This window comes from Pinus tabuliformis, chromosome 1_1 (assembly GCF_031772625.1).
Source record: "Pinus tabuliformis cultivar Carrire ecotype Pingquan chromosome 1_1, CPIR1, whole genome shotgun sequence".
Lineage (NCBI taxonomy): Eukaryota > Viridiplantae > Streptophyta > Pinopsida > Pinales > Pinaceae > Pinus > Pinus tabuliformis.
In genome coordinates this window covers 746,859,495-746,880,003 of record NC_142297.1, presented here as the reverse complement: position 1 = coordinate 746,880,003, position 20,509 = coordinate 746,859,495, and the positions used below count along the sequence as shown (strand labels likewise).

General features: G+C 33.3%; 1 pseudogene; it reads left to right on the top strand.

The window, feature by feature from the left end:
- LOC149216148 (2-methyl-6-phytyl-1,4-hydroquinone methyltransferase, chloroplastic-like) overlaps window positions 1-18,454 on the top strand; it is a 115,346-nt pseudogene extending 96,892 nt beyond the window's left edge.
- The last annotated feature ends 2,055 nt before the right edge of the window (window positions 18,455-20,509 follow it).

The window sequence follows — 20,509 nt, the reverse complement described above, 5'->3', positions numbered from 1 at the left end:
GTATGGATGGATTTATTCTCATAAATAACTTGTCATTTGGGAAACTTTTACGAAGAAATTAATAGCACATTATGAAGATATAAAGAGAAATACCTTCTTTAGCCAAATGATAAATCTCAAACAAAAGGGTTCAGTTGGGAAGCTCATTGAGGACTTCCAAGGATTGAATATCAAGGTTTTTGGTATTACATAGTAGCATCTAATTGATGTATTCATATGGAGTTTAAAGGATAACATCCAATATCAGGTTCACCTTTTACAACCTAAGTCATTGGAGAATGCATTTACGGTGGAAAAAAGAATTGACACCAAAACTATGGAAGTAAAGAGGTATACCACTCACAAGTATAAACATGGAAGTGTTGTCACTCTTAGATTCCCACCACCTACAAGGTTGACACGAAAACAACTAGAGTAAAAAGGAGAAAAAAGGGATTTTTTACAGTTGTGATAGAAAATACACTAAATATCATAAGCATGTTGAGAATAAATTATTTTACATAAATTGTGAAGAGCAGGAAGAAAAGGTACAAGAAACATCAAAAGAAGAAGATATATACTAGGAATCAACCGTAGGGGCTAAAAACTAATAAATGAATCCAACCATATCTTGTAATGTATTGGCAATAAATACCACTCCTCAAACTATCGAAATAGAAGGATATATCAAGAATAAAAAGGTAATAGTTTTGATTTATTTAGGTAGTACTCATAATTTAATTCATTGTAAGATAGCCAAGGATTTGAATTTCTTTCTATATCAAGAATCAAATTCTGAAGGGATGGTTGCAAATTGAGGAACTGTAAATTTCTCAGGGAAGTGCAAAAATATCAATATAACCATGGGGGAATATGTATTGAATAGTCCAATGCTTTCCATTTCAATGGGTGGTGCAAATACTGTATTAGGAGTCCAATAGTTACAATCTTTAGGGACGATAACCATTAGCGGAGTTTTGAGGTCTAAAATGGGCCTCCTAAGGAAATTATAAAATAATAGTGGAAATAATAAAATAATATTAGATTACATCATCAAATTTTAGATGAAAAAAAGGAAAAACTACTTTGTAACTCGTATTCAACTTATCTCTCTACATGTTTACATAAATTTCGAGTGGAAGCACTCATTGGATGCAAAGTTTAATTCCTCATCCAAGGAGTACCCATGTTGCATACTTTTGATGGACCTTGCTACACGAAAAATGAGAAATATATGAAAAATGTTATTGCAATCACATTTTCTCATGTATTTCTCATTTTTTGTGTAGCATGGTCCATCAAAAGTATGCAACATGGGTACTCTTTGGACAAGGAATTAAATTTTTTGTCCAGCAAGTACTCCCACTCGAAATTTGAGTAAACATTTAGGGAGATAAGTTAAAAATACGAGTTCAAAAAGTAGTTTTATTATTTTATTATTTTTTAATCCTTTTACTTTTTTACTCGAAAAATGGTGAATCAGCCCCCATGGTTGACATCGTCATATTTAATCCTATTTGTTCTTATCAAATTTGTTTTGGTTGTACATTTTTCTTAGGAGACCCATTTTAGACCTCATAATTCCTGTAATGTTTTAATTTTCAAGATTTTTTTTGAAATGTTTCTTGGAAGGAAAGGAAATTAAATTAAGGGGCATCATAGGGAAACCTGGGAAGATAATCAACATTAATGGCATGAAAAATCTATTAAAGAAGGAAAACTGAGGGGTAATTGAATAATCGTTCTCACTAGATGTTCAAACATCTAAGTCATCCATTTCTCTATATCTCTAAAGAGTCCTTAACAATCATTTTGAGTTATTTGAGGCTCCCAAAGGTCTCCCACCTATTCAAAATCATGATCATGCTATTCACTTGATTTGTGGATGTTTTCCTCCAAATATTATACCTTATAGATATCCCTATGCCCAAAAGAACGAAATTGAAGATATGGTTACAGAAATGTTATAGGCAGGTATAATTCAACAGAGCTAAAGTTCTTTCTCTACATAAGAAGGATGGATCATGGCACATGTGTTTGTATTATAGAGATCTCAACAAGATCACTATTAAAGATAAGTTTGCCATTACTGTCACTAATGAATTGTTGGATGAACTACATAGAGCAATTTACTTCACCAAGTTGGATCTTTAAGGATATCATCAAATTAAAAAGAAGACTTAAGACACTCTGAGAACAAAATTTAGAACTCATGAAGGTCATTATGAATTTTTCATCATGCCTTTTGGCCTTACTAATTCACATTCCACATTTCAAGGTCTCATGAATTCAACTTTCAAACCCCGCCTTAGAAAATTTGTGTTACAATTTTTTGATGATATAATAATCTACAAAAAGTCATGGAAAGATCATTTTAAACATGTTGATAGGGTGCTCAAACTATTAGAGGAGAAATAATTGTATGCAAAATGTTCCCGATGTTTCTTTAGAGTATAGGAAGTGGAATATCTCGGGCATATTGTGTTCCATGAGGGTGTTAAGGAAGACTCTAACAAAATTAAATCCATGAAGGAATGGAAATCCCCAAAAATTGAAGGCATCTTCGATGATTTCTCGTGTTGACAAGGTATTATCACAAGTTTTTTAAGAATTATCAGAAACTAGTAGCACCTCTAACAACATTATTGATGAAGGATGTAGATTTTTGTAGTTTAAAAGAAGCTAAGGCCTTTGAACATCTTAAAGAGGAAATGTGTCGAGCTTTGGTATTTGCTACACCACACTTCACAAAAATGTTTATTGTGGAATGTGATGCATTGTGAAATGGCATTGGTGATGTTTTAACGCAAGAAGGAAGACCCATTTCTTTTGAAAATCATCCAAGCAAGGGAAATAATTTACATAAAGTATTTATGAGAAGGAAATGTTGAAAATTCTACATGCACTACAAAAATGGTTCCCTTACCTAACATGAAGACACTTCAAGGTAAAAAAAAAGTAATGATAGCCTTGAATACTTATTGTAACAAATATTATCTTCAGAAGAGTAGCAAAAATGAGTCGCAAACATGTGGGATTTTTACTTTGAAATCATCTATAGAAAAGGGAATCAAAATGCTGTTGCAGATGCACTCTCAGGAAGAGATGAGGATGTGGAAACATTTCTCTGTGTCATTTCTATTATCCAACCTGATTGGATAAATAAAGCAAGGGAGAAATGGAAGAATGATGAAGAGGTGTCGACACTCATTCAAAAGTTGCAAAGATATCCCAATGCATGTTATTAATTTATTTGGAAAAAATATTTAGTTTGGTACAAAGATCGTTTATATCTATTTCAGAACTCCCAACTTAAATAAAAGGTTCTTTTGGAATTGAAAACTTGCCCTATAGAAAGGCACTCAAGATTTTTAAGAACATACCACAAGGACAAGAAGGATTTTTTTTTTTATGACCTTAAATCTGATATTTATAAGTTTGTGGTAGAATGCTTGTATTTCCAGCAAAATAAGGATGAGAAAATTAAGACCCCAGGTTTTTTACAACCATTAGCCATTCTATGTTAGCATTGGGAAGATGCCTTAATGGATTTTATGATAGGTTTAACCAAGTCTGAAGGAAAGAGTGCAATCATGGTGGTCGATAATAGACTTACCAAGTATGCACACTTTTGTACTCTATCTCATCCTTTCAAAGTTAGTACAATTGTGACTATATTGGTGGAAACAACTCAAAATCTACATGGAAACAAGAATATTATTGTAACTGATAGACATCCCATTTTCACTATATCTTTTTGGATAGAATTATTTTCTTGTCTTGGTAATCAATTAGCTCATAACTCATCTTATACTTCTCAATCTGATGTGAAAACTGAGATAGTGAATACATGTTTAGAATAATATCTTCACTTCCTTGTATATGATAAAAAACACAATGGATAAAGTGGTTACCCTTGGTAGAATGGTGGTATAAGACTTCCTTCTATACACAAGAAAAGTGACCCCATTGATGGAACTTTATGGATATCATCCACCATCCATCACACCACATTTATGAGACAATTCTAAGGTTCAAGCATTGGAAGATCACATTGAGCATCAACAACAAGTTATCAAAGTCTTAAAGGATAACCTTAATTTGGCACATAATTGAATGAAACAATACAGGAAAATGATCATTGTAGTGAAAAGGGTTTTGATGTGGGCAGTTGGGTATTTTTACAACTACAACCATACAAAAAAATGTTCCTGAAGTAAGCTAAGAAGGATAATAAATTATCACCCAAGAATTATGGCCATTACAAGGTGTTGCAAAATATTCGTACTATGGCATACAAATTGGAGTTTCTCACATGTTCACAAGTACACCCAGTTTTTCATGCTTCATGGTTAAATAATGTTATAGGTGACAAGCTCCCAACTAAAACTATATTTCTAGAACTTGACGAGGAAGGAAAAGTCATAATGGAGCCTAAAGAAATAAAAAAAAACAATATGACAGTTATAGAACATTAATTTCAAAGTATCTAATTAAGTGGAAGAACTTACTTGCTGAAGACTCCATATGGTAGGATGGGTATTTTACTTAGAAGAATCCATAATTATCGAAGTGTTGAGAACAACACTTTTTTGAAGGAGAGGGGCTTGCTAGGTCCCTATTATGCTAGTGTATCCCCCATATTGTTATTGTTGTTCCCCATAGAATCCAACTACGGTTATTTTTGTGCCCTTACATTATTATGGCTATGTAGGCCCTAGTTATATTTTGACCCCATAGGCTTGTATATCTACCAAGGAAGGTTTTTCATTTGAATCATACAAGAATGGTTCATTTATTTGATGTAAAAGGAGGTTCCTCCCTTAAAGAGGCTTATTTTCAAGTTGTTGATATATATTTTCTTCTATTTTGCGCACTAGTTACATAATAGGGACTTTAAATGATAACATCCAACATGAGTTTGACCTTTGGGAACCTAAGTCCTTGGAGAATGCATTCAATGTGCTAAGAAATTTTGAAAGGAAAATAATGGAAACAAGAAGTTTTACCACTCAAAACTATACATATGGAAGTGTTGTTTCTCCTAGTCTCCTACACCCTACAAGGTTGACACCACAATAACTAGAGGAAAAAAGAGAAAGAGGGCTTTGTTACAATTGTGATAACAAATACAATAAAGGTAATAAGTGTGTAGAGAATAAATTATTTTACATATATTGAGAAGAAGAGGAATAAAATGAATAAGAAACACCAAAAGAAGAAGATATACACCAGTAACCAACACCAAGGGTTCAAAAAGAAGAAACAAATATTACCATATCTTGTAATGGATTGGTGGTAATTATCGCTCTTAAAACTCTCAAGATAGAAGGATATGTCAAAAAGAAAAAGGTAATGGTTCTCATTGATTCAGGCAGTTCCCATAATTTTATTCATTGTAAGATAGCCAAAAATTAAATTTCTTTCTATATCTAGCACCAGAGTGTCAAGTGATGTTTACAGATGGAGGAATTGAAAATTCCTCAGGGAAGCACCATAATATCAATTTAATCATGGGGAAATAGGTATTGAATATTATAATTGGTGTCATTCTAATGGGTGGTGTTGATGTTGTATTAGGAGTCGAATGGTTACAGTCTTTGGGGATGATAACTTTTAATTTTCAATAACATTTCCTAAATTTTTTTAAGAAGGAAAGGAAATTGAATTAATGGGTATCACATGGAACCCTGAGAAGATAATCAACTCTAATGAAATTACAGATATTTTAAAGAACAAACAATGAGGGGTAATTACACAATTATGGCCACTAGATATTGAAAAATCTATGTCATCCATTTCTCTAGATCTCCAAAGAGGACTTGGCAATAACTCCAAGGTACTTAAGACTGTTAGAGGTTTCCAAACTATTAGAAATCATGATCATCCTTTTCACTTTATTTGAGGAAGTGTTCCTCCAAACATTAGACCTTACAAATATCCATATCCCAAGAAGACTGAAATTGAGTGTATGGTTGAAAAAATTCTCGAGGGAGGCATAATTCAACATTGCCAAAGTTCTTTCTCTTCTCCATTAGTATTCCTAAATAAGAAGGATGTATCATTGCATATATGTATGGATTATAGAGAACTCAACAAGCTCACTATTAAAGATAAATTTCCCATTCCTATCATTGTTGAATTATTGGAAGAACTACATGGAGCAATTTACTTCACCAAGGTGCATCTCCATTCGTGATGTCATCAAATTAGAATGAAGATAGAAGTCATTTCGAAAACAATGTTCAAAACTCATGAGGGTCATTATGAGTTTTTTGTCGTGCCTTTTGGCCTTATTAATGCAGCTTCTATATTTCAAGGTTTGATGAATTCTACTTTCAAACCCTTAGAAAATTTGTGTTAGGATATTTTGATGAAATAATAACCTACAACAAGTCCTGGAAAGATCATGTTCAACATGTTGATAGCGTGCTCAAACTATTGGGGTAGAAACAATTTTATGAAAAACCTTCCAAATGTTTCCTTGGGGTATAGGAGGTGGAATATTTGGTTCATATTGTATCTCATGAGGGAAATAAGGTAGACCCTAGCAAAATTAAAGCCATCAAGGAATGAAAATCCCCAAAACGTTAAGGCTTATTCAAGAATTTCATGGTTTGATATGGTATCGTTGCAAGCTTGTTAAGAATTATGATAAAATTGTTGGAAATAATACTGAGAGGGGGGGGTGAATCAATATTATCACATTAATAAAACTTTTTCATTTCCATAGTCAGATTCATACATGCTACTTCCACAACTTCTTATGATTAAGTTAATTGATCTTCAATGAGTGCATTAGAACATTATCAACCATATTATCAATTAACAGATGCAGTAACATAGAATATATCGTCACACATAAGGCACACACATGAACACCATGATATAAGGTGGAAACCCAATGCGGGAGAAAACCACCTGCTGCAATTCATCTCAATCTTCTTCTTTAATAAGAAAATCCTTTTACAATATTTGTACTGGTGTAGTCTTATACCAGTACGGGAGCTACAACCCCATTTTCTCTTGTACTAGCCTAGATACTAGTACGTAGGTGCTGACCTACAATCTTCTCTCTTCTAGGTACCACGTTTCATCAATTTTCAGACTGGATACACTGAAGCACAACACATAATCTGAAAGGCCACATTTCATCCAATTTTCATACTGGACCCAACAACAACATAAACAAGCTTCTGAATCATCCAAGCACTAGATCCATACATATACAAGTGAGTCATCAACCAGATCTAGTCCATCAGATCACATGAAGATAAGTCATTATGAACCTGATCCATTCATCTATCAAAACTGAAACATACTCTATCACTTCTCAGAATACTGTCATAATATCAAAAACTAGACATCACTTCAAAACCCAGAACATAGTAATGATAAACTTGGACAGCTAAATATATTTCAAGAGAAGTACGCAGCTTCACCCATGTAATGCCTGTGTACAAGTACGCACTGTTCTTCTGTGGCGCCGCGAACCTCCGCACCTGCCCCTTCTGTGGCGTCGCGCACCTCCGCACCTGCACCTTCTGTGGCACCGCGGACCTCCGTAGCTGCACCTTCTGTGGCGTCGCGCACCTCCGCAGCTGCGCCTTCTGTGGCGCCGCGCACCTTCGCAGCTGCGCCTTCTGTGGCATCCCGCACCTCTGCAACTGCGCTTTTGTGGTGTCGCGCACCTCCGCAGCTGCGCCTTCTGTGGCGTCGCGCACCTCCGCAGCTACGCCTTCTGTGGCACCGCGCACCTCCGCAGCTGCGCCTTCTGTGGCACCGCGTACCTCTGCAACTGCGCCTTCTGTGGCGCCACGGACCTCCTCACCTGCAGCGCTTTTGCGCTTGCGTATCTCCGCGATTTTCTTTCACTGCACTTGCGTACCTACGGGTATAGATAATTTCAAGACTTCAAGAATAACCGAGACTGTCAGATCTATAGATCTGATCATGCACTGAAGAGATCTCAACCCATCAGTAGATTCACCTTATTTAGACCTAGACATTACTCCCAAGAGATCATAGTATTTCAGATCTAGCTCCCATAAGATGTTCAACCCCAAAAGCATACACAAGCCAAATGATCTCCTTTGCTTTATATAGGCAAGCTCTTCCTCAAATCATGGATCGATACCACGGGCCAAAACCATAATAACACAATACCATTGGCTAAATACCAAGGGTTAAACATAAGAAACCCCAAGTGTGTTTTTCTCTGCCTTGAAGTAAGTGAACTGGGGGTACGCACCTTCTGAACAGGATAACTGCGGGTATGTACGTAGTTTATGTAACACCGTCCTGCGTGTACGCACCTTCTGTAAGGTGTACCTGCGTACCCCTTATTTTCTTCAATATTTGATAGCTGATCATCAATCTCTGCTCCTGACTTGAAGTACTATGATCTATCACCTGAATGGGTTGCCATCAAGAACAACACTTTAGCCATAATGCCAACAAAAATGGTATCACCCCTTACAATGTTACTGAAGAAAGATGCATTTTTTTGGACTCCATAAGTAACTAAGGCCTTTTAACATCTTAAAGAGGCATTGTGTCCAGCTTCGGTCTTAGCTACACCAGATTTCACAGAAGCCTTTACTACGGAATGTAATGGATCTAGAAATGGAATTAATGTTGTTTTAATGTAAGGAAGATAAATTATTTTAAAAGTCATCCAATCAAGGGAAATACTTTACAAAAACATATTTATGAGAAGGAAATGTTGGAAATACTACATGCCCTGAAGCAATGACACCCTTACCAAATGGGAATACTCTTTAAGGTAAAAACATATCATCATAGTCTTCAATATTTCTTGAAACAAATATTATCTTTAAAATAATAGCAAAAATGGGTAAGAAAGATGTTGGGTTATGACATTGAAATCAACTGTAAAAAAGGAAAGCAAAATTTTTTTGTAGATACACTCTCAAGATGGGCTGATGATGTTGAGGCATCGCTCTTTGCCATTTTTATTATCTAAACTGATTTGATAATTGACGAAAGGGATGAGTTGGAGAATGAGGAAGAAGTGTGGACACTCATTCAAAAGTTGCAACATGATCCCAGCGCATCTGATACATTTATATAAAAAATGATTCATTTTGGCAAAAAGATCGCTTATATCTATTTAAGAACTCCCAACTCAAACACAAGTTTCATTTGGAATAACACAACTCTCCTATAGGAGGGAACTCGAGATTTTTGAAAACTTACCACATGGTAAAGAATGAATTATTTTTGGATGACCTTAAATATGATATCTTATTAAGTGGAAAAACTTACTTGTTGAATATTCCACATGGGAGGATGAGTATTTTATACATAAGCCTCCAAAACTATTGAAGCATTGCGGATATCATATTTTTGAATGAGAGGGGCATGTTAGGTACATATAACACTAGTGTAGTCCTATATTATTATTGTTGTGCCCCATAGAAGCCCATTATTGTTATTGTTGTGCCCCTATATTATTGTTATGTAGTTCCTAATTATATTTTGACCCTTTAGATTCCTATATATACCAAGGAGGTCTTGTCACTTGAATCATCCAAGGATTGTCCATTTATGTGATGTAAAGAAATGTTTCCCCCATGATGTGTCTTATTATCAAGTCGTTGATCTATCTTTTCTTATGTTTGCTATGTTATTTTGATATCGATACATAATAGATTCAGAGTGCTAAGGATTGAATCACTGTAATTATTTTCCTAATTGTTACTTCTCAAATGGGTCTAGGATCTAACAATAGCTCACTATAATAAAGGATTAGCTAATTACCAAGATATTTTTGGTCCAAAATCTTACATATATCCAAATCCTATAGAGTGAAGATATGGAAATGGTGCTTGTGTTGGAGGATTAATTTGTTAATGTTTTTTTCCTTCCCAAGGCTAAACTAAACGAGAATTATGTTTCCATGGGAATTCCTCTTGTTGTCTTATCTTTTCAACTAGAAAACACATATGAGCCTCTTTATCTACATATGTTTCTAATATCCCCTCTATAATTATTATTTTCTACACTTAACTCAATATATTTTCCAAAAGTTTTCCTAACTTCACATTATTCCATTGTTTCAATTTTTCTTTGACATATTTGATATTTTCCTCAAAGTGATACATTTCATGGACTCCAATGTTGCTATCTTACCACCACTAATTTTGAATATTATCCATGAATAATGGGTGTGAGATCCAAAAAACTCCAAATGAGAGTGGTCTATTATTACGGCTACACTTGATGTCTACACCAAGCAAATAGGCCAATATTCTAAGCCTCCATAAGGTAGAATAGAGCCTTTTAAGGATTTTTCTCGCCATCATGGATTATAAGACTAGGAAATGATCCAAATGGGATGTTATTTTCTAAGCCCCTCCAATTTAGTTTTTCCTTAAAGTATTTCATAATGTTAAAATAACCTAAAATGACCTAATGTAGGTTCTAATAAAGAGCTTCAAACTATAGATGGATTTGAGAGATTCATATTTGTATCTTGGGGTAGATGGCTCATAGACATTGGGTATAAATCCCACTTGAAATTGACTTATGGGATAAAATTTTACCATTATATTGATGGGGTTCACAATAATGTCTATGGTGTTTATCTCTTTGGGATCATTAGGGGAATTTTGAGGTATAAAATGGGCCTCCTAAGGAAATTATAAAATAATAGTGGAAATAATAAAATAAGAGTAGATTACATCATCAAATTTTAGAGGGAAAAATAAAAAACTAATTTTTCAACTCGTATTTTCAACTCATCTCCCTATGGTTTTACTCAAATTTCAAGCGAAAAACTCATTGGATGAAACATTTGATTCCTCATCCAAGGAGTACCTAGGTTGCATACTTTCTATGGAACCTACTACATGAAACATGAGAAATACATAAACAATGTGATTGCAATCACATTTTTCATGTATTTGTCATTTTTCTTGTAGTTGGGTCCATCAAAACTATGCGAAATGGGTACTCCTTGGATGAGGAATTAAATTTTACATCCAACAAGTTCTCCTGCTCAAGATTTGAGTAAAACCTTAGGGAGATAAGTTGAAAATACGAGTTGAAAAAGTAGTTTTATTATTTTATTGTTTTTTAAACTTTTTAATTTTTACTCCAAAAATGGTAAATCATTCCCCATGGTTGACATCATCATCTTGAATTCTATTGGTTCTTATAAAGTTTATTTTGGTTGTACATTTTTCTTAAGAGGCCCATTTTAGAACTCCAAATTCCTCTAATCTCTAGAACATGAATAGTCCTTAAGCGTGGCCATTTGTGTCTATATCTATTGATTGATATCCTACCTGGTATTTTGTGTCTATTGAATTTAATTTTACAATGGAGAACTTGGTTTCCTAAATAATCGTGATTGTTAGTTGATATTTTCTACAATTTTTCTAAATAAGACTAGTTTTTTCCTTGAAATTTATAGCTCTTATATTCCATGAGATTATCTTTATTGAGGGTTGTATGGTGAAAAATATGAAGTCCCTATAATAATAGTGATGCATGCTAAATTAACTAGGATTTTCATTATTTTTTGAAGAGTTACTAATTACCTCTTCCACCTCTTTGTTTTTCCTCTTTTTAATATTTTGGAGGATGTAAAAGAATGGGTATGAACACCTAAGTTATATGTATTTTATCATTTACCTAATGTTTCCACATATAGATGTTAATTGAATTTGACGATATCCATTTGGAGAATCTAAACTTGGTGTTCTAGGACAGGTGACAATCCTTTCACTTCTAAACTACTTCTATTATAGGGTGGTTTGAAGTGTTCAAGTCCACGTACTTAGCTACTTCCTGTTCATTTTCTCTTACAAGTACTATCATGACTACCTTAGATATTATGAACTCCATATATTACTTATTTTGTTTCAAATCAATTCATCTCCATATATTACTTGTTTTGGTTCAAATCAACTTCAAGGTTGGAGTTTGGCCAAGGGTTCAATGGGAATCATTATTAGGTAGAGTTTAATAGGAATAAAAAGGATTATTGGGTTTTAAGTTGTTTGATGGAGTTAAATCTTGCTAAGATGTGAGGGTTTTAAGGATCTTATCAGTTTCAAAACCCTTTTCAGAGGTGAGAGGTGTCAAAGTGCATAGGTTGAATCAACAAAATGAGGGTTTTCTCAAATCTCTCAAGATTTTTAGATTGTTGTGGGGATAATGGGGGGATCACCAAATTTATGTGGGAAACTATGAACATATAATTGTATTCATGGAATTTCCTAGAATGAAAAGGAATGTGATCATAATACAAAGATTCCCTCCATACAATTTCATGATAGGAAATGTATATGGAGGCTAATAGAGTCTTGGTAATGTTCATGTACAAAAATATTATTGCAAAAGAGGTATACCTACCATGTCTGGTAACCTTTGATATTTTGGAAAAGTGGCCTAAGGAATTACTTGTTTATTCCAATATTTCCTCTTTCCATAATTCCCTTCGGATAGAGAAGATATTCATCTATACTCAAGTTTCTATAAATTCATTTTCTTCTAGGTTGAATCTCTCTATCTCAAAGCATATGTACATAATTATAGAGTTGAAGAAGTATGATCTATTTTCAAACACTCTAGTGTTGTCTTCAAGATTTGTGAATATCATTATGAAGAAACCATTTTCTCTATGCCCGAGGTTGATTTCAACCTTTGGTCTCCATTATGTGTAGATCCACCATATTAGGGCCCTGTCCATGGGGAAAACCTCATAAACTTCTTGATTAAGTTATGATGATATACAATTTGGATATGGTGATTGATTCAATAGTTTTTGACCTTATATTTGTGGTATAAAATCAACTTTGGAAATTGATTACAATTTCTTAATTGCATAGGAAAATTAGGTCCTTGGTTCCTGGAATGAGGCTATTAATTAATCCCTTCCTTTGACCCTTTGAGTCCATCTAATTGTTTGGGTAATTTTGTAGTTGTTTTGGAATTTGTGTGTTGTAGATGTAGGAAGGTGCTTGTCTCCTATGATGATGTTATTCCGAATGGGAATAGAGCTCTGTCTTGTGGCATGTGCTATAGAATAAATTCACGAGAAACCCTAAGATGGAAGGATAATCCTGAGGTTCAAAAAGACAAAATTATTGACAAATATTAAACTAAATTATTCAGTTAAAGAGAAAGAAATATTTTCATGTTAAATGATTAACTTCTCAATGTTACATGATAAAAACCATTGAACATTTCCAAACTCATTATATCCATTTCAATGTTTCTATAGTCTTAGGAATGGGAACATCACCAATTAACTGGAATTTTGGGAGGTTTTTTGGAGCTTCAACTTCAAAGAAGTGGAATCTTGGAAATGAGTTCCTAATGTGAAAATAATTAAACTAAAATTATACATTTCATATGAATAAATATAATTTTCTAATATTATTAAATTTGAAATGCAAATATTTTTATTCAATTGTTACAAACACTTACTTTTTTACAAATATTTTTATTATATTGATTCAAAATATCACTATAACATAAATATTTAACTACATATAAATATTATTGCAAAAATTATCCAATTAAAAAACCTAATAATACGCACTTTATTGTTTTGGATATGAATAATGTTTAATATTGCTTTTTATTTTATTTTCATATTGCAAATAACAATACTCTTTAGCCTTTCTTCCAATTCAAGTTAGAACAATGTTTTAATTTTTGAATGATCCTGAATTTTAAATATATAGATTTTCCCTTTACAAAGACATTAAAAGTGTCATATTTCTCATTTTCTATATTAATGTATTGTTAAACATGTTTATCTAACTATTAGCACAAATTAATGTAGTTCTAATTTTGGATATTTTAGTACAACTTAAAATCGATACTTATTAATATTGAAAATATAATTGAGTATATTAACATAGTAATGTCTAATATTCTATAATATAAATACTATATGCCAATTTATCAATTGACCTTCAATTTGTTCGAAATGATATTTAAAATGTATCGTTTGTTGGATAAAGTGTAACCTCAATTTTTTTAATTAGGTAGATAGGTATACCTTTTTTAGAATAGCATTTCCAAAATTTTAATTAATTCTTAAGGCATCCCTTTGGGAAGAACTTCCCTCCATGACACTGCATGCCTTTGTGCACCATCGATCCCATGTGTTAGACGATTAGAACATTTTCCACTATTGGACCACCATATAAGCGATTTTTCTTCCCCCATTGGATCGCATTTCCTTTCGTCATTGGATCCCTAATGCCCTTGGATCCCTAACTACCCAAGAACTTTGAGAGAATGTAGTAGGTAAATTTCATGGTTACCAAGCCAAGGTTTATTATCAGAAGTAGATTGATTTCTATTGTGAAGGAAGCAACTCAAATGCCTAGTCACGGTCACCTCATATTCCACTTTTGAATGAAATCTCCAACTGTTTGGTTCTTTATTAGATGTTGGATTGTGCATATACATTGGTTGAATTGGGCCATGTTTCTATTTACTAAACGTGCCAACCATTTTTACTATTTCCTATGTGTGAATGTCATCGAGGGCACCTTCTGCATGAGAGACTAGACTTATCCTTGCTAGATTTGACAAAGGTATTTATCATCTACGTTAGACTATTTGGAGAAAAAGTGGTAATGTGCTACTCATTGTATGACTAATATATGAATCAATACAAGTGGTGTCTCTTTATTTTCTCTTTGGACGTGCTTGGAATACATAATGGAAGCACACTGTTATATATACTTGGAGGCATGAAGGAAAAATAAATCCAAGGAAATTTATGCATATTTACTATATTAGATAGCAAAAGGAAATAAAATCATCAACAAAAATTAACCCAACAGAGGCTAAAAACTGATATGGGGACAAAACCCTTCATTCATATATATGTGTGTGTGTGTGTGTGTGTGTGTGTGTGTGTGGGTGTGTGTGTGCGTGTGCGTGTGTGTGTGTGTGCGCGCGTTTACAATGAACATCTCCTTGAGGAAATAATTAATGCAATTAAAAACCCAAAATAGTGATACGAAATGTATCATCATAATAGTATTTCTATGTATTACATAGAAATAGAACAGGTTGAAGACCATTAAACCCTAACAAAAGAATCAATAAACCTGTTGTATAAAGCCATATAAAAATTAGAATCGGTAGAGCCTAAATTTACTTGCCCAAAAGAGAGGTTGGACTATAGGGTAAGAAGAACCTTGAAAAAGGTAGGGATGAGATGAAAATATTGTCTCATCTTGACTTTAGATTCCATAAAGAAGTGAAATAAATATTGAAGCGGTAAGCTCGTGGAAATAACATGGATTAGCGGATACAAACTTGTGCCTGGAAGACACAATTAAATTAAATAGAAATCTTTGAAGTTAAAATATATTAAGATACAAGAATGAGTACTAGTTGATTCTGAGATGTGTTTTCTTTTGAGTATATATATATATATATATATATATATATATATATATATATATATATATATATATATATATATATATATATATATATATATATCATGTCTCAAACCCCAAATGCCATCTACAATTAAGAACCTAACCATGAACTGTTAGTCTTATTATTGAAAATAGAGTTGCATAATGTGAAATGGTTTGGAAAATAAAAACACCTTTTGAGTGAGAAATGTTTTTACCAAGCACAAGGGGTTACAAGAAGAATGTTTTTTCAACAATACCCCTACTTCAATATTTGAAAAAATGATGAAAAATAAGTAAATTAAATTGTCTAGAAACTATTTTACAAAGAATTCTTGAGTTAAGCAAAAAAAAAAGTATATATACAATGTACGGTATAAATAAAAGTACCATGGATGTCAGAAATGAGTCCTTTAGAGTGAATGAAGAATGGTAATATACCCTTACCTAAAAGTAAAGAAAAAAATTCAAGAGCCAAACTAGCAAATGAAACTCAAATGGTTGAAGAGCCAAATTTCGACAAATTGATGAAAAAACTGAACACATGATATGACGGAAGGAATGAGGTAGATACTCCAAACCGCCTCCATTATTCTCTACCATTGATCTCATACCATTATTCATGAGGGAGAGGTTCGTAGTACATGTAGCATGTACCCATTTCAAAGAACTGACAAGACATAAAAGACCCTTACTTGTTACTTTACGCGTTATAGCAGCCAACTCCATCCAAATTTTTCTACGTGGATAAATCATGGACTAGGTATAACTAAGTTGCCTTTCAAATTAATTCATGACTGTGCCAGGTATTCAACTATAACCTTCATACAAATAAGGAAAAATATGCCATCAAACAAAAAGATAATGATCGATGGGACCCATTATATGCATTGGGGATTGGTTAGCCATATTAAAATGTGTAAACGGTTTCCCATAAATATATTATAACCTCTCTCCATATGAGTATGCCAATGAGTTAACAAAAAAAACCTAAGGTTTTGTATAAAAACATGAAATCGATATAGTCCATCTCTTACATAGGCATTCTAGAGAAACCATGAGATTTTATAATGATAATCAAGTGCCCAAGTTAAAAAGGTTAACATATGATGTGTAACAATCAAATTTAGCATTACAGAACTTAGGCTATGTCCAACCTTTTTATTTACATGAGATTGATGATTTCCTTCTATGAAAATGTTGATTAAGAGTTAATGGATAATCTATTGCATAGTGAGGGGTAATATATTATATACCATTCTATGCCTTGTCTCTTTTATTTAAAAAAAAAAAATGTGTTTTGCCTTGTTGAGTTTTGTCGCATGTAATTAGAGGTTCGTTGTAAAGTTGTATGTATTAACATAGATGATGGTAGCATCTTTGATTTGTTTGTAGAGGGAGGAGATCTTAACTCTGAGGAGTGCGTTGTAATGCAGAACTGCATCGTTGTAATAAATGTAGTCATGCCTATCAAATTCATCGGAAGAATGAGGGAAATAAGTGAGCCAGAAGGTTTGACACCATTGAGGGGCTATGTCCCTCACAATAACAGTCCTTGCTCTCTCATTATAGAAAGATTGTACAACTCCTACAATAGACTTTTCAATCTCTGGAAGAATGTTCTCCTTCGCCTACGAAGTGGTGAGTTTAAGGTTCATTTATGTGTAGCTCATGTCATTTCCCATAATATCTACCATGTATATCCCACTCTTGAATGCTTCAACACTTGGGAGATGGGTTAAAGAACTTGTATGAACATTCCATCAATTCGCGATTCAATATCAATTATTGTTACTCTTCAGACCACATATAATTACTACCTAACATTCGCCTTGAGGCTATAAAGAAATTGTTGCTTAAAAAAATTAAACTCATTGATATGAGTAGTGAGATTGATGGGAGTGATGAAGGAATAATTGTCACAAGTAGTGGCACCTACCATAAAAAAGATAGCTCCACCCCTAAAATTTGAACCCATAAACTGTAAATATGGACTCAAAACGATAATCCCAATCCTTTGGATACAACATTCATAATTTTTTTCAATAAAATATATATTTAAGCTTGCAACGAAAAAAACAACAATAATATCAAATTACATAGTAATTGGAATTAATTAGTGTACCAAAGTAATTTATGTGGAGTCTTTCATCGTCATATCTGCATGTGGGTTTGCCAAAGAATGCTTCTCCATACAGAGAATTCTCCACAAGCTCGTGATAGGGTAACACAAAGAGGATGGAACCTATATCAGAGTGTGGATGGAAAATTAGAAGTAAGATGTTTCAAATTTCATGCTTTTTAGTCTGATTTATTTGGTTCTTTCGAATAAGTTTCCAAGTTTTCGGCTAACATGGGTTAACTTCAATATTTGCTCCTTATCGATGTAGGAAAACTGGGCCTTTTTCAGAAAATGACCTCCAATATACCCTTTGAGTTGAAGAGTAAATATCTTCGTGGCCATTGCAAGTAGTGGAGCCTTGATCTTAACATATTCTTCTAAAAAAGCCCTTCAAATCCATGCAAGAAGAGTTCCTAGTATCATTGTAGAATGATTTGTTTTAGAGCTAATAACTCTAGATTTAACTCTTCCAATGCAGACATTAGTGGATTATTGTCATGGGGATTATATCTACCAATTACAACATTGAATAACAGGAGGAAAATTGGTCCAGGAGTATCTAGGTGCAGTATACATTCATCTAGACTCACTTTGCATCCATGCTTTATTCAACACAAGAAAGAAGAATTCTAGTTCTATAGATTCCTCTCCATCATATATGAACATGTTAGTATTCCTGGACACTGGACAAAAGACATGAGAGAATATGCCCTTGAACCTAGAGACATTTATAGCAGATACTTGGTTATTGTAAACCTCAGAGGTAACAATAAATTTACCAAATTGGACAGATTTAAACACGTTGATGCAAAGAGTGTCAGCATTCTAGATTAGTCCCCGCATCAACTTGCCAATTAAAAAAAAAGCAGAGCCTCTCAAGGAACGCAAAATTGTGGAGGGAGATGCAGAGAATCTCCCATTTTCGTAATATTATGCATAATATACGTTTTTGTTAGAAGCATGTCCCTTAATTTCGTTTTACCGTGTGTGTTACATTTATGAAGTCATCTTACTTTTATTTATTTATTTTATTGAAAATCAATGACAGAAGCCTAAACATTTTTATTGGACAATTATAGACTAGAAGTAGATGATGTACTATTCTAGCAACAATTTTTTTTATTTTTTGCCTATATAATCAAGTTTGATAGCTTCATGAGTAAATACACATCAAAATGGCAATTGAAACTCATATGAGTGATTTATTTAATTAGTTTATGCACATTGTTCTCATGCATGTCCTTGTTGATTGTCTACCACATCTTTATTGATATTCCATAATGCTTTCAGGCAAACAAAGCTAAGATATATTAACAATAGTCACCAAATACAAATATGAAAAAAACACACTAATGAAATTGAAAAGAGTCATGACTATCAAATGGGTCACATTTATTTTTCTTAAGGAGATATTACTTCCAATAATCATATTTTAATTCTGGCAAGAAGAGAAAGAAACATACAAACAATGAATTCAAAATTATGCATAGTTATGCTTCTTATAGTTATTTTTTTGGTTAAATTTATCTAAATACAAAATTTAATATGGAAAAGTTGAACACACATTATGATTTTAGTTCCTTGAAGAATACTTATAAGCTCACTTTAGCCAAATCTGAAATTTGTTTTTGATTCAAATAGTTGCATGCCTAGAGAAATACGTTCAATTAATGTTTCTCTCATATATGGTACATGGAAAGCAATTTTGTTTGTGCTTTTTTGTCCATGATTGGGAAAGTTGCAATTAATAATACAAATCTATTTGAAAAAACAAAGTTTGGAATCAGAAGGAAATTTGAAAGGAATTCTTGGATACACAGAGGACACTATGGTATCTACAAAGTTCATTTGGGGAAGCTGGTATGTTGTGAATATGTCCAACATTCGATTTGTTTCCTTTGAATTCCTAATATGAATTAGTTGTGTATTGATAGTATCTTGCTTATTGTTGCAGATCAAAGTATATTTGATTCACACGTAAGGAGCCTTGAGTGAAAGTTTTGTGAGATTAGCGTGATGGTATAACAATGCATGGGGTTGCACGAGAGAATTAAACCACTTGTATCTTTCAAGTATGTTAAATGGCTTTCATAATTTTCAAAAATATTACCGCAATGCTTATTATAGTAATTTAGCCTCTTTAATTCTTTACTTCCCTATGCTATTAGGAGAGAATTTTAGGTCCCTATACCACTAGTGTAACCCCTTATTGTTATTAGTACAACCCCCTTATTATATTGTTGTCCCCATGTAGTCCCCATATTGTTATTATTGTGCCCTTACATTATTACTGTTACGTCGGCTCTGATTATATTATGACGCCCTAGACTCCTATATATAGAAAGGAGGTCTTGTCATTTGTATCATCCAAGAATTGTTCATTTATGTAATGTAGAGGAGGTTTCCCCCTCGAAGAGGCTTATTTTGAATGTGTTTATCTATCTTTTCTATCTTTTTGTGAGCTGGTTTCATAAAATTTGAATCAGAGCTTTCGATTCTAGGGTTTCACTACTCTAAATAGGTCATTGTGAAATTTTTTCTATCCTTTTCACTACAAAGTTCCAGAAGCTCAAAAAATACCCATTTCAGAAGAAATCTATCTGAACGTCAGGTCCAACTTTAAGATCGTGTATCGCTATATTTTTAGAGATATGATCTGAGTAAGTTAGTTTTTTTGCAAGCTATAGAATTCCATCTCAAACAGGTCATCATGGAATGTTTGCTATAATTGTTTTTCTACGAAGGTTTAGACTTTGAAATTACAACCCATTTGAGCCGCAATATTGGTGAAGCTCGGGTCCAAATTTTAGATCTTGTCTCACTATATTTTCTGATATATAACTTGAGGAAGTTAGAGTTTTTGCAGACTCCCGAATTATATTCTAATAGGCAACCTTGGGAAAATCGTCATAACCTTCGCTCTGAACATCAGATTGAAATTTCATAAAAAGTTGCAGAAAGAAGACAGACTGTAGTTTTCTAT